The 9,986-nt window shown below is 53.0% G+C and overlaps 1 protein-coding gene across 6 annotated transcripts in view; it reads right to left on the bottom strand.

Annotated features, from left to right (window-relative positions):
• Positions 1-9,986, bottom strand: part of DNMT3A (DNA methyltransferase 3 alpha) — a 97,874-nt gene that overhangs the window by 15,868 nt on the left and 72,020 nt on the right. The window contains exon 1 of one of the 6 annotated variants that reach the window (XM_077774139.1): positions 395-416. The exons of the other annotated variants lie outside the window; for them this stretch is intronic. The gene's annotated coding sequence lies outside the window, so the exon portion shown is untranslated. Of the gene's footprint in view, positions 1-394; positions 417-9,986 lie in introns of those variants that run through there. 6 annotated transcript variants of the gene reach the window in all.

Below are 9,986 nucleotides of genomic sequence, written 5' to 3'. Positions count from 1 at the left end.
AGAGCACAGGTCAGCAAGGAAATGCCAACGAGCCATCAGCCAGCCACTTCGGCCAACGCACTCCTTCCAGCCCAGCCCCTGGCCTGCCAGCTCCCCTGGGCCAGGGCCTGCCCCCCAGCCTTCACTGACTGCCGCCCCGGGCGCACACGCTGGGACTGCTCTTCTGGCCCTCGCACCGCCAGGTCCCACCTGAGCACAGGGAGAAGTGGGGCTGGGGGCTCCTGAGGAGGGAGTGGGTGGGACAGCACTAACTCAGCATCTGCAGAACTCGGGCCAGGGAGGCCGACTTTGACTCTTCTCAAATCCAGAGGGCTGCAGCGGCCCAGAGATCCTCCCACCGGCCCCTGCCGCCTCCCCGCCCCCAGTCTCCCCAGGGCTCCGTCCAGGAACCTACCCATAAGGCCAGGTGCAGCCCCTCTGTGGTCCGNCCAGTCCCCAGGCCCCCGCCCAGACCGGGGCTGGAGGCGGCACCGCCCCCTCCTCGGGGCTGGGCCTCCCGCCCCCTCACCCCCCAACTCTGCAAGAGCTCCGAGGGGCGCCTCGGGGCGAGGCAGGCAGCCCGCGGGGGCTGGGAAGGGGACCCGGGAGGGAAGGGGCCGCACTGCAGCGGCGGAGGTAAGCTGGGAGCGTGGAGAGAACCAGGAGCGTCGGCGAAAGGAGAGAGGAGGTTGCGGACAGCCTGGGGGAGCCAGGAGAAAGTTGTTAAAAGTCAGTCTCTCGGAAGCACAACCAAAAAAAAAAAAAAAAGAAAAGAAAAGAAGAAAAAGCTTACAGATGAGCGTAGAGGCCCAGGAAGCTGTAGGGAAAACTCAAAGCACACAGAGATGGACAGAAGGCGCCTGCAGAAATTGGGAGCGCTCCAGATCAAGAACTGTTGGGGGAGGGCTTTCCTCTTCATACTACAGGTGGATAGAGAGGGTCCCTTAAACGCGTGGCTTGAGTTCAGGCTTTGGAATCCTCTTCCTGGCCAAGTCCCTGGGTCCCCTAGGTCACTCAGGATCTGCGCTGGATGTCCCATTTTCCTGTTTGCAAGGGGGGCGGGGCGGGGCGCACTCTAATTTAAAAGTGTAGCAATTCCTCTTTGCCAGGCACCATCGTCTGGTGCTCAGGAAGACTACATTCCTCTTCTGGAACCTCCAGGGGCGGGATCAACCATTTCAACCTCCCACCTCCAGAGCAGAGGCCCCTACCCCCAGGGAGGAGGGACACACACACACACACACACACACACAGTCTCCGCCCCCATCTGATAAAGAAGCCGATCTTCCTGGCCCTGCCTTTCAGGAGTTGACAGATTCAACTAGACCTGGAGAGATAGGAAAAGGTCATTGAAAAAACATCTGTGAAGATAACTATACCACAAATACCAAGCCCCGTGGACCTGGCTGGCTTGAAAGCCCAACAAAAAATGGCTAGTATGAATGATAAATGAGGTTAAGGAGGTCAGTGCAAAGCAGAGATGAATCAGATTTGGAATGAAGGAAGGAAGGAAGGAAGGAAGAAGAGACGTAGGGCTGGGGTGGGGGGAAATCCTTGCCCACCTCCACCTCCTGACACCACTAAGGCTAAAGGGTGCAGAGAAAGATGTCAGTGGATATATCCCACAGCAGGGAAGAATAACCACAGGTGTTTCTGACAAGACCAGATGACTGGTTATTCTGGAAAGATCAGCCTGGTTTCCGTTTGCAAGCTGAATTAGGAGGAAAAGCAGAGGAACTAAAGGTAAATGCTCTCAGCAGCAGAGGGCTGTTTAGCCAGCAGCACCTGTCAGAAGATCTGGACTTGGGTTCTGGTTCACCATGACCTTGAATGAGTCACTTAACCCCAAGAAGTTGGGTTTTCTCATTTGCAAAACAGAAGTGATAACATCTGCCCTCCCAGGCCCTGGAATACCAGCATCTCTTAAAGAGATAATGCCCCAGGTGCCTGGCTCCCAGCCACCATCAGCTGGGAACATACCAGCTGGAACAGGTGCTGGTATAATGAGGTCAAGGGATGTGCTGTGAAGGACAGCCCAGCATCCCTCCTGGGGCTCAGCACCCTTCGGAGGGCCATCAGGGCCAGCAAGCCCTGGAGAGGGAGAAGGACTCCAAATCAGAGAGCTTTCTCCAAATAATACTTGGGGAGTTCACACTTCCTTCTCCCAACCCTGACTGAGACCCAGAATCCATCCATACAGCAAGGAGAAGGAGTCAAGCTGTTCTGCTCCAACCCACCTTCCAACCCAGTTGAGGGATCTCATATAATTTGTCAGGTGATCTCCAAGCAGGACGAAAAGCCCTGAATGTCCAGGCGTCCAGGGCCTGTAAACAGGCCACTTCAGACCTCCCCTCCCCAATCTCCTCTCAAAATGAAACTTCCGATCTGGCTTGGCCAGCTCTTTTTAAAAAACACTAGATCTCATCTATGGCATCTCGCTTTCCATTGGTACGAGGTTAAACCCTTTAGACTCTATACTCTGTGGCCTTGGGACTTCAGACAGTAGTTATGATCCCTGTGCATGCAGCCAGGATCCAAAGTGTCGCATCAGACCAGGGCCATCGGTTTCACTTTCTCTTGGCCCACTTAATCAAGTAGCCTTTCCCTCCAGCTGCCAAACTTCCTTATTCTCATCCTTTAAAATTAAGCTGAAATCTTACCTCTTCCACACAGCTCCCAACTTAAGCTAAAGAAAGCCCAAACTCAGAGTTGTTCCCTCACCAACTTAGAAGCTATGTGGACTGTCCCCCTCCTGAAGCTATGTGGACAGGAAAGGTTCCCCTCTTCTGTATGTATGAGTCACTCAGAGATTCGTGTCTTTGTGCTCAGTGGGCAGAGACAGGCCCCAAAACAGAAGAGACCTCAAATCTAGGATAAGACCTCAAAACATAAGAGACCTGACTTTAGCAAAAGGTCAGGAAAAAAACAAGGGTAGCCTTCCAGGATCCTCAGATCATGTATGTCCTTGACTTTTGAAAGGACCCTTCCCAGGCTAGTTATTGAGGTAGGTCTTTTTTTTTTTTTTTAAGTTTATTTATTTAAGTAATCTCTATACTCAGTGTGGGGCTTGAACTCATGACCCTGAGTTCAAGAGTCACAGGCTCTTCCAACAGAGCCCCGAGATAGGTCTTTTGGTTGCAATAAAGATCATGAACCTGAAATAGGAGGGTCACATAAAACAAGCCAGGTTTTTGGAAACCTGGTTAGAAAGTATGTTGAAGGGGGGAACTCCTGGATGAAGAGAAGATCTAGTGGATGTCAAGAGCCTAGAAGAAGTGTTGGAGAGGAAGTATCCAGGAGGGCCCAGAAGAGAGGGAAGCTTGAAAGAGAGGGCCATTTCCCGTGTGACAGGCAGAAGGCAGTGATTCAACTCGCCTGATGAAATACCTCTTGAGGAAACCTGACTCTTCGCCCTGATCACGTACTAATCAAGCAAACTTCTCATTTTAATTACATTCTCCTGTGACTCTGATACCAGTAAGTTGCCGGAACACAGCAGGATGAGTGCTAGGATCTATCTGTGTGGCAAGGACATGTCCTGTTATCGATCTCACCATTCTGGTGAGTGTCGCTCTCCTGTGTTCCTGAAGAACACGATCACAGTAAGTGCCACTGACCTGCCTTTCCAGCTCACAGAACTGAGATGAAGCACGAGGGCCAGGATCGGCCAGTAAAGAGCAGTAATTCCCACGGGTCAAGGTGGGGATGCCGTGCCTGCCGGGCTGGTTGTGACTCAAAGTTCAGTGTTCTGTGGTACGCTCTGACATGAACTCCAGTGCCGGCAGGAGAGGGGAGGTCGTGTGGCTGCCATCAAACAGGACATTTAACCACGAGTCCGTGTATTCAAAGCCAGACAAGCCATGATCCCTACAAAGCTATCTGCAAAGCCACATACTGAGGAAGTACTACATGTCTTCTGCCACAAGAGCACACCCAGCCATCCCAAGGCCAGGGAGACCCGATCCACACAAAAGGCCCTGAGATCAAAATGGATGTAGCTCAAAAGCCTCAGTACTACGCAATAGACTCTGACTACCTGTGATTACAGTCAACCCTCCGCATGGCATTCAAAGCCCCCACAATCTGTATAGCGCTTACGTCACACAGCCCACTCAACCCACCCACTTGCTGTTCTCAAAATATGCCCTTTCCTGCCTCTGTGCCTTTGCTCATGCTGTTCCTTGCTCCTCCCCTTCAACTCCCACCACCCCAAATCCTATCTATCCTTCCTGTTTACCAGTTACCTCTACCATCAAACCTTCCCTAGACCTGAACTGTCCAATAGGGTAGCCACTCACTGCATGTGCTATTTAAGTTAATTAAAATTAGGGGCCCTTGGGTGGCTGAGTCCGTTGGGTGCCCGACTTCAGCTCGGGTCATGACCTCGGAGTTCATGGGTTCGAGCTCCGCGTCGGGCTCTATGCTGACAGCTCAGAGCCTGGAACCTGTTTTGAATTCTGTGTCTTTGTCTCTCTCTGCCCCTCCCCTGCTTTCCCTCTGTCTCTCTCTCAAAAATAAATAATTTTTAATAAAATTAAATAAAAATAAAAGCTCCGATCCTCAGTTGCACTGGTCACATTCCAAGTGTCCGAGAGCCACCTGTGGCTGGGGCTACAGATCTTAGAACATTTTGATCACTGCATAAAGTTCTGTTGGACGCAGTCCTTTGCCCCTCCCCCTCACCTTTCCCCACTGAGAAACTGCCCTGCCCCCCACCCCGAGGCAGTATTCCCCGAACCCCTTGTAATCCTCTCTTAGCACCTGCCAATATTTGCCCATACTAAGGCGACTGTGCACTCACTCATCTTTCTCCTCCACAAATTAAAAATTCCCAGAGGGCAGAGACTGAACGTCAGCTTCATACAGAAGCAGTGTGGACTCGAGCTTCCTGCACATAGTAGAGGATTTAGACCGTGGTTGCTGAAGTGAAATCAACATGGTCTCAGGTCCCTCATCCAGAATCCACCGCCGAAGTTCCCAGTTAGGGACAGATTCTGTCCGTAGCAAATTCGAATAGGTGCTGAGAGGTCTGGGCCTAGGGCCCCCCAGAGAGGCCAGGAATCTTTGTTTGCCTGTTCCCTGCAATCCATATGGAGGTTGCAAGCAAATGACCAGGACTGGGCTGCTGGCAGTAAAGCTAAAAATAGCCACGGAGCCAACAGCAAGGAGTTAGCAGGACTTGTTGCTAGGGAGACCAGTCACAGAGAGAGCAACTGAGCGGGGAGTGTCAGACCAGCACCTGGGGAGCAGAGGCCATGGGGGTGGGGGGACTTGAGGTTGACAGGGGCCCAAGGCTCCCACCTAGAGATGTTCTGCCTTCTGGCAGCTCCTGCCTAATGCTCTAAGTGGGGCAAATGCTCCCCCTGTCCCTCAGTAACCCATCTCCATGGAAACCACCATTACTGGGGTGAAGTACCAGCCCCTGGAAGGGAGGCCTCTGCCTAGAGCTGGTTGTTATGGCAACACCCCCCCCTTTCCTGTCATTCTCTCTCTCCCGGGCTTCTCCTGTGGGGGAAAGGTGGGGGCCCGGTCTTGGCTTAACCAGCAGGACCAGGAAACACCCGCTTCCTGACAAAAGTAACCTGCAAGGGGTTCTTCAGAAGCTCCTGAGAACCCAGAGAGGCCGGTCAGTCCTCAGCACAGGGCAGACCTTCCTTTCCTTTCCCACGAGGGCCCCACAGATCATCTTGCTAGAGGAATGCCAAAGTCGGTTGGATTTAATTGTATTAGGATCATCCAAGGAGGTTTTTAAAAATACAGATTCTTCGGGCCCTCTTGTGGAGATCAGCAGGCTTGGGGCAGGGCCCAGGAATCTGTTAAACCTCCCTAGGTAATTCTGACTCTCACCAGGTGTGGAAAGCACTAAAGGCCCGGGCTGTCCTGGTTACAAATGAGAACTGAGCCCACCCTAAGGGTCAGAGCTAGTAATCGGAGAGGAAGCGGTGGGGAGCAAGGAGGGGTAGGTGGAAGGAGACGTGAAGGGAAGTTTCCTCAGTGCACACATCCGAGGGGAAGCCGGAGGGGAGACTGCAGGGAGGCCGCATCTCCTGGGCCTTTCCCTCCTCCCCTTCAAGCCAGAACATGCTATCTTCCGATACCAGATTGTGATTTAGGACCCAGCCTCCCTCGACAAGCTGTGCCCTGTGACACAAGGCAGAGGTAGTGGGGTTGGGCAGTCTGGTTCCCAGAGCGTACAGAAGGGTGGCAGCCCAGGCAGATGATCTAGGCTGAAAGAAGCTATCCTCCTTCGGAAGGAAACCAAAAGGGTCACCATGGCAACGTGCAGTGTACTGGCCTGGCTGGGCTCCGTGCCATCCTCCCAAACTTGGGGGCGCAGGAGAGGTGCAGCAGCATTCAGGCAAACGCCGGAGGCGTAGGGGCACCCCATCCCCCTCGCCAGTCTAAGGACCCACAGGGAGGCCATACTGGACAACAGAGCCAACCTTGAAGCCTGCCAGAATCCAGACGCCAGAATCCAGGAGCACAGGGGGGCCTGAGCACCTGCAGTGGCCAGGCTGGGGGAGGACACTGTGGAGGTGGGGGAGACGGGCCACCGCCCTTCTGTCACTCACAGCCTAATTGTGTGCCCAAGACCCACCGCACATGGAACCACAGCCCTCATGCAAGACAGCATGCAATTAGCTGGTAAATTATGTGGTAGGGATGGGGTGCGTCTCCGCGCGCTGAAGGAAACCAGAGAGGACCGAGATCAGCAAAGGCAGTAACGGGATGACAGAGGGTGAGCCCGGAGTGGGCACGGCCTCCCAGCCTTCTCAGACAGGAGCGGCCAGATCTCTAGGGGTGTCTGCAGTTGTATCGACTCCCCGGTAGATGGGGGGGCAGGGGTGCACAGCACAGGCATGTCTGTGAAGGAGGAGGAGCCCTAGCTCCCTCCCACTCCGCGCCCACCCCCATGCCATCCGCACACTCAGATGCATTCTTCTGAGCCACGGAGGCACCTCACCTCATCTCTTCCAGCCACAATCCCAGGCAGCCTCTACTCCTCCCCAGCCTCTAATGCTGGGCGCCTGGAGGCCCCAACTCGCCAGAGCAGCCCTGAGGCTTCTGGAATCTCAGCTGCTACCTCCTTCCTCACTGCATCCACCTGCCTCCTCCTTCCCTACCGCTCCAGGTCTGCTCCATAAGGGGAAGGCTCCCCCCCCAATAAAGCCAGCTCCCCCCTGCAGAGTGGGTCCCATCCCCTAGCCCGGAGCTGTAGGGTGTGCAGGGCTCCACCTGTGAGTGAGTGGGGTGCAGTCCAGGTAGGGAGCAGGGGTGTGGGTGGCACTGCTGGTCCCCACACCTGACCACATCAAAATCAAGGAGTGGGATGTGAGGTCTCAGACAGCAAATACACATCATAGCTGATGCCAAGACCTTGAATAAGTGCCCAGCTTCTTTGAACCTTGATTTCCTAACCAGTCTGACAGGACCACAAATATCTGCGGATATAGGTAAAATCAGAGGAGGTCAGGAAGGGGGGCGCCTGGGTGGCTCAGTCGGCATCTTGGTTTCGGCTCACGTCATGATCTCACCGTATGTGAGTTCAAGCCCCGCATCTGGCTCTTGCTGACACTGTGGAGCCTATCTGGGATTTTCTCTCTCTCACGCTGCCCCTTCCCTGCTCGTGCTTGTAAGCACACACTCTCTCAAAATAAATAAACTTTTAAAAATATATTAAGAAAAGGGAGTCAGGAGGGTGCAACATGTTGTGAGGTGGAAAGAACCCTATGACAGGTTTGCTTGAGGACTTGTCGATGTGGTTCACTTTGCTTTAGAAACTTGACCCTAGAGAGAAGTGTTGATTTTATACCTGGGGCGTAAGGGTCAAAAGGAACCTGATAAACCCAAACAGCCTGGGCTGCTCTCCTCTCCTCTCCTCTCCCCTCCCCTCCCCCACCCCTCCTCCAGGCTCTGGGGGTCAAAGGGAGGGGCTCAGGGACCACCATTCAGATTCAGGCATGCAGACCCTCTCAAGTTTCAGTCCAAAGAGGAGACCCAGGAGGAGCCGGCCGACAGGCATTGCCGTAAACTACAGCTGGAACGCCTACCATCTCCATCCCAAAGGGAAAATTTGAATTCCTGTACCAAGTCCTTTCCGGTCTGTGCTCCCCCACCCATGTTTGGAAACAGCTCCCTAGCTCTGCCTGCCGTATGGCCCGCACTTCTTTCCCAGCTCAGCATTCCAAGACCAGAGAGTCTCACCCAAGGTGGTACCTTGGTACAGCAGCTCGGTGGGCCAGGGCCCAGCGCTAAACTCCACAAGTAATGAGTCCAGAGGAGAGGCCCAGGCAGTGGTGGTTAAAACAAGACTCCTGGGTGATCCTAATGTGCGCAGAGACTCTCTGATGCGGGTGACAGGGTGGTAGGTGAAACAATAAATAAATGCATCTTTTGGAGGAATCTCTTCTGTGCCACATTTGCTTTGCTTGGAATCATCCAGAGTTTGGTGGTTCTCAAGCTTTTGTAAGCCAAAGAGTCATCTGGGGAGCTGGCTAGGAAATCAGCTTTCTCAGGAACCGCCCTGAGATTGTGCCTCCTCGGGTTCTGAATGGGGCCTGGGAACAGGACTCTGACGCAGCATTACCCAGCCCACCCTTACGATGCACTGAATTCTGACAGCATCTTTGTTACGCATAAAGCAAGTCCAAGCCAGTTTTTGGGTTTTGTTTGCCCCATAGAGTTGCCCTTTAAACAGCTTCTAGATTCAAATATACAGGAGACTGAGCTGTCTCATCCCTGTTTGTGTTTAATTCCTCAGAGTTGGAAATGAAAAATTAAAATCCACATACGTCTCGCCATTTATCGACTAAAGAGGAAGAGGGGGAGAGCTGTAAGATATCTATAAAGAGTTGTCATTAAAAAATGGCAAATCTGAAACCTGGCAAAATCACACGCACATACACACACACACACACACACACACAGGACAAGGCAGTCATGGGAGAGTATGAACTGAGAGGTGGGGGACCGGGATGGCCAGACGCTTCAGAGATCACAGCTCCATGGACTGGTGAAAAAGGGGCCTTTCATAGTTCTTTAATGGGTTTCAGAACTCTTTTGGGTTCGAAGCCCTCACAGTCCTGAGCGCCAGCTGTTCCCAGAAGCTCTAAGTACCTGCCCCTCCTCCTGGTCCCCATCGGGCTGCTCTCCATGCTTCCGGCTCATCCCTCCCAGCCCTGCAGCAGGCACATGCCCTCCACAGCAGTGATTCCAGAGTCTGGTTCCCGATCCACCTTCAGAGCTGCCGGCTACACCTCTCCCAGTGCAACAGCCACCCTGCTGGCTTCTCAAAAGCAGCTTGGTTAACACCTAACTCAGGCTCACCCTCTCTCTCTCTCTCTTTTTTAAAAATTTTTTGTAATGTTTGTTTATTTTTGAGAGAGGGAGAGAGACAGAGCATGAGCTGGGAAGGGGCAGAGAGAGGAGGAGACACAGAATCCAAAGTATGTTCCAGGCTCTGAGCTGTCAGCACAGAGGCCAACACAGGACTCGAACTCACAAATTGTGAGATCGTGACCTGAGCCAAAGCCAGACGCCCAACCAACTGAGCCACCCAGGAGCCCCACAGGTTCACACTCTCTTTTTTTTTTTTTTAAATATTTTTTATTTATTTCTAGGAGAGAGAGAGACAGCGTGAGCAGGGGAGGGTCAGAGAGAGAGGGAGTCACAGACTGAAACAGGCTCCAGGCTCTGAGCTGGCAGTCAGCACAGAGCCCGGCGCGGGGCTCGAACCCTTGAACTGCGAGATCATGACCTAAGCGAAAGTCGGACGCTTAACCGACTAAGCCACCCAGGCGCACCTTAAGGGAATATATTTTCATGACCTTGGGGTGGGTAGAGAATTCTTAGACACACACTCACACACACTACCCAATAAAAAGGAAACAAATTGATAAATTGGACTTTGTTAAAACTAAAAGCTTCTACTCATCAAAATACATCCTTAAGAAAATGAAAAGCTCATACCACCTTCCAGTCCCAAACCTGCTCTTCCTCCAGGATTC

The sequence above is a fragment of the Crocuta crocuta genome, unplaced genomic scaffold (assembly GCF_008692635.1).
Source record: "Crocuta crocuta isolate KB4526 unplaced genomic scaffold, BGI_CrCroc_1.0 scaffold246, whole genome shotgun sequence".
NCBI classification, from domain to species: Eukaryota; Metazoa; Chordata; class Mammalia; order Carnivora; family Hyaenidae; genus Crocuta; species Crocuta crocuta.
Note: the sequence above shows the minus strand (reverse complement) of the source record. Positions and strands in the feature narration are given on the sequence as shown.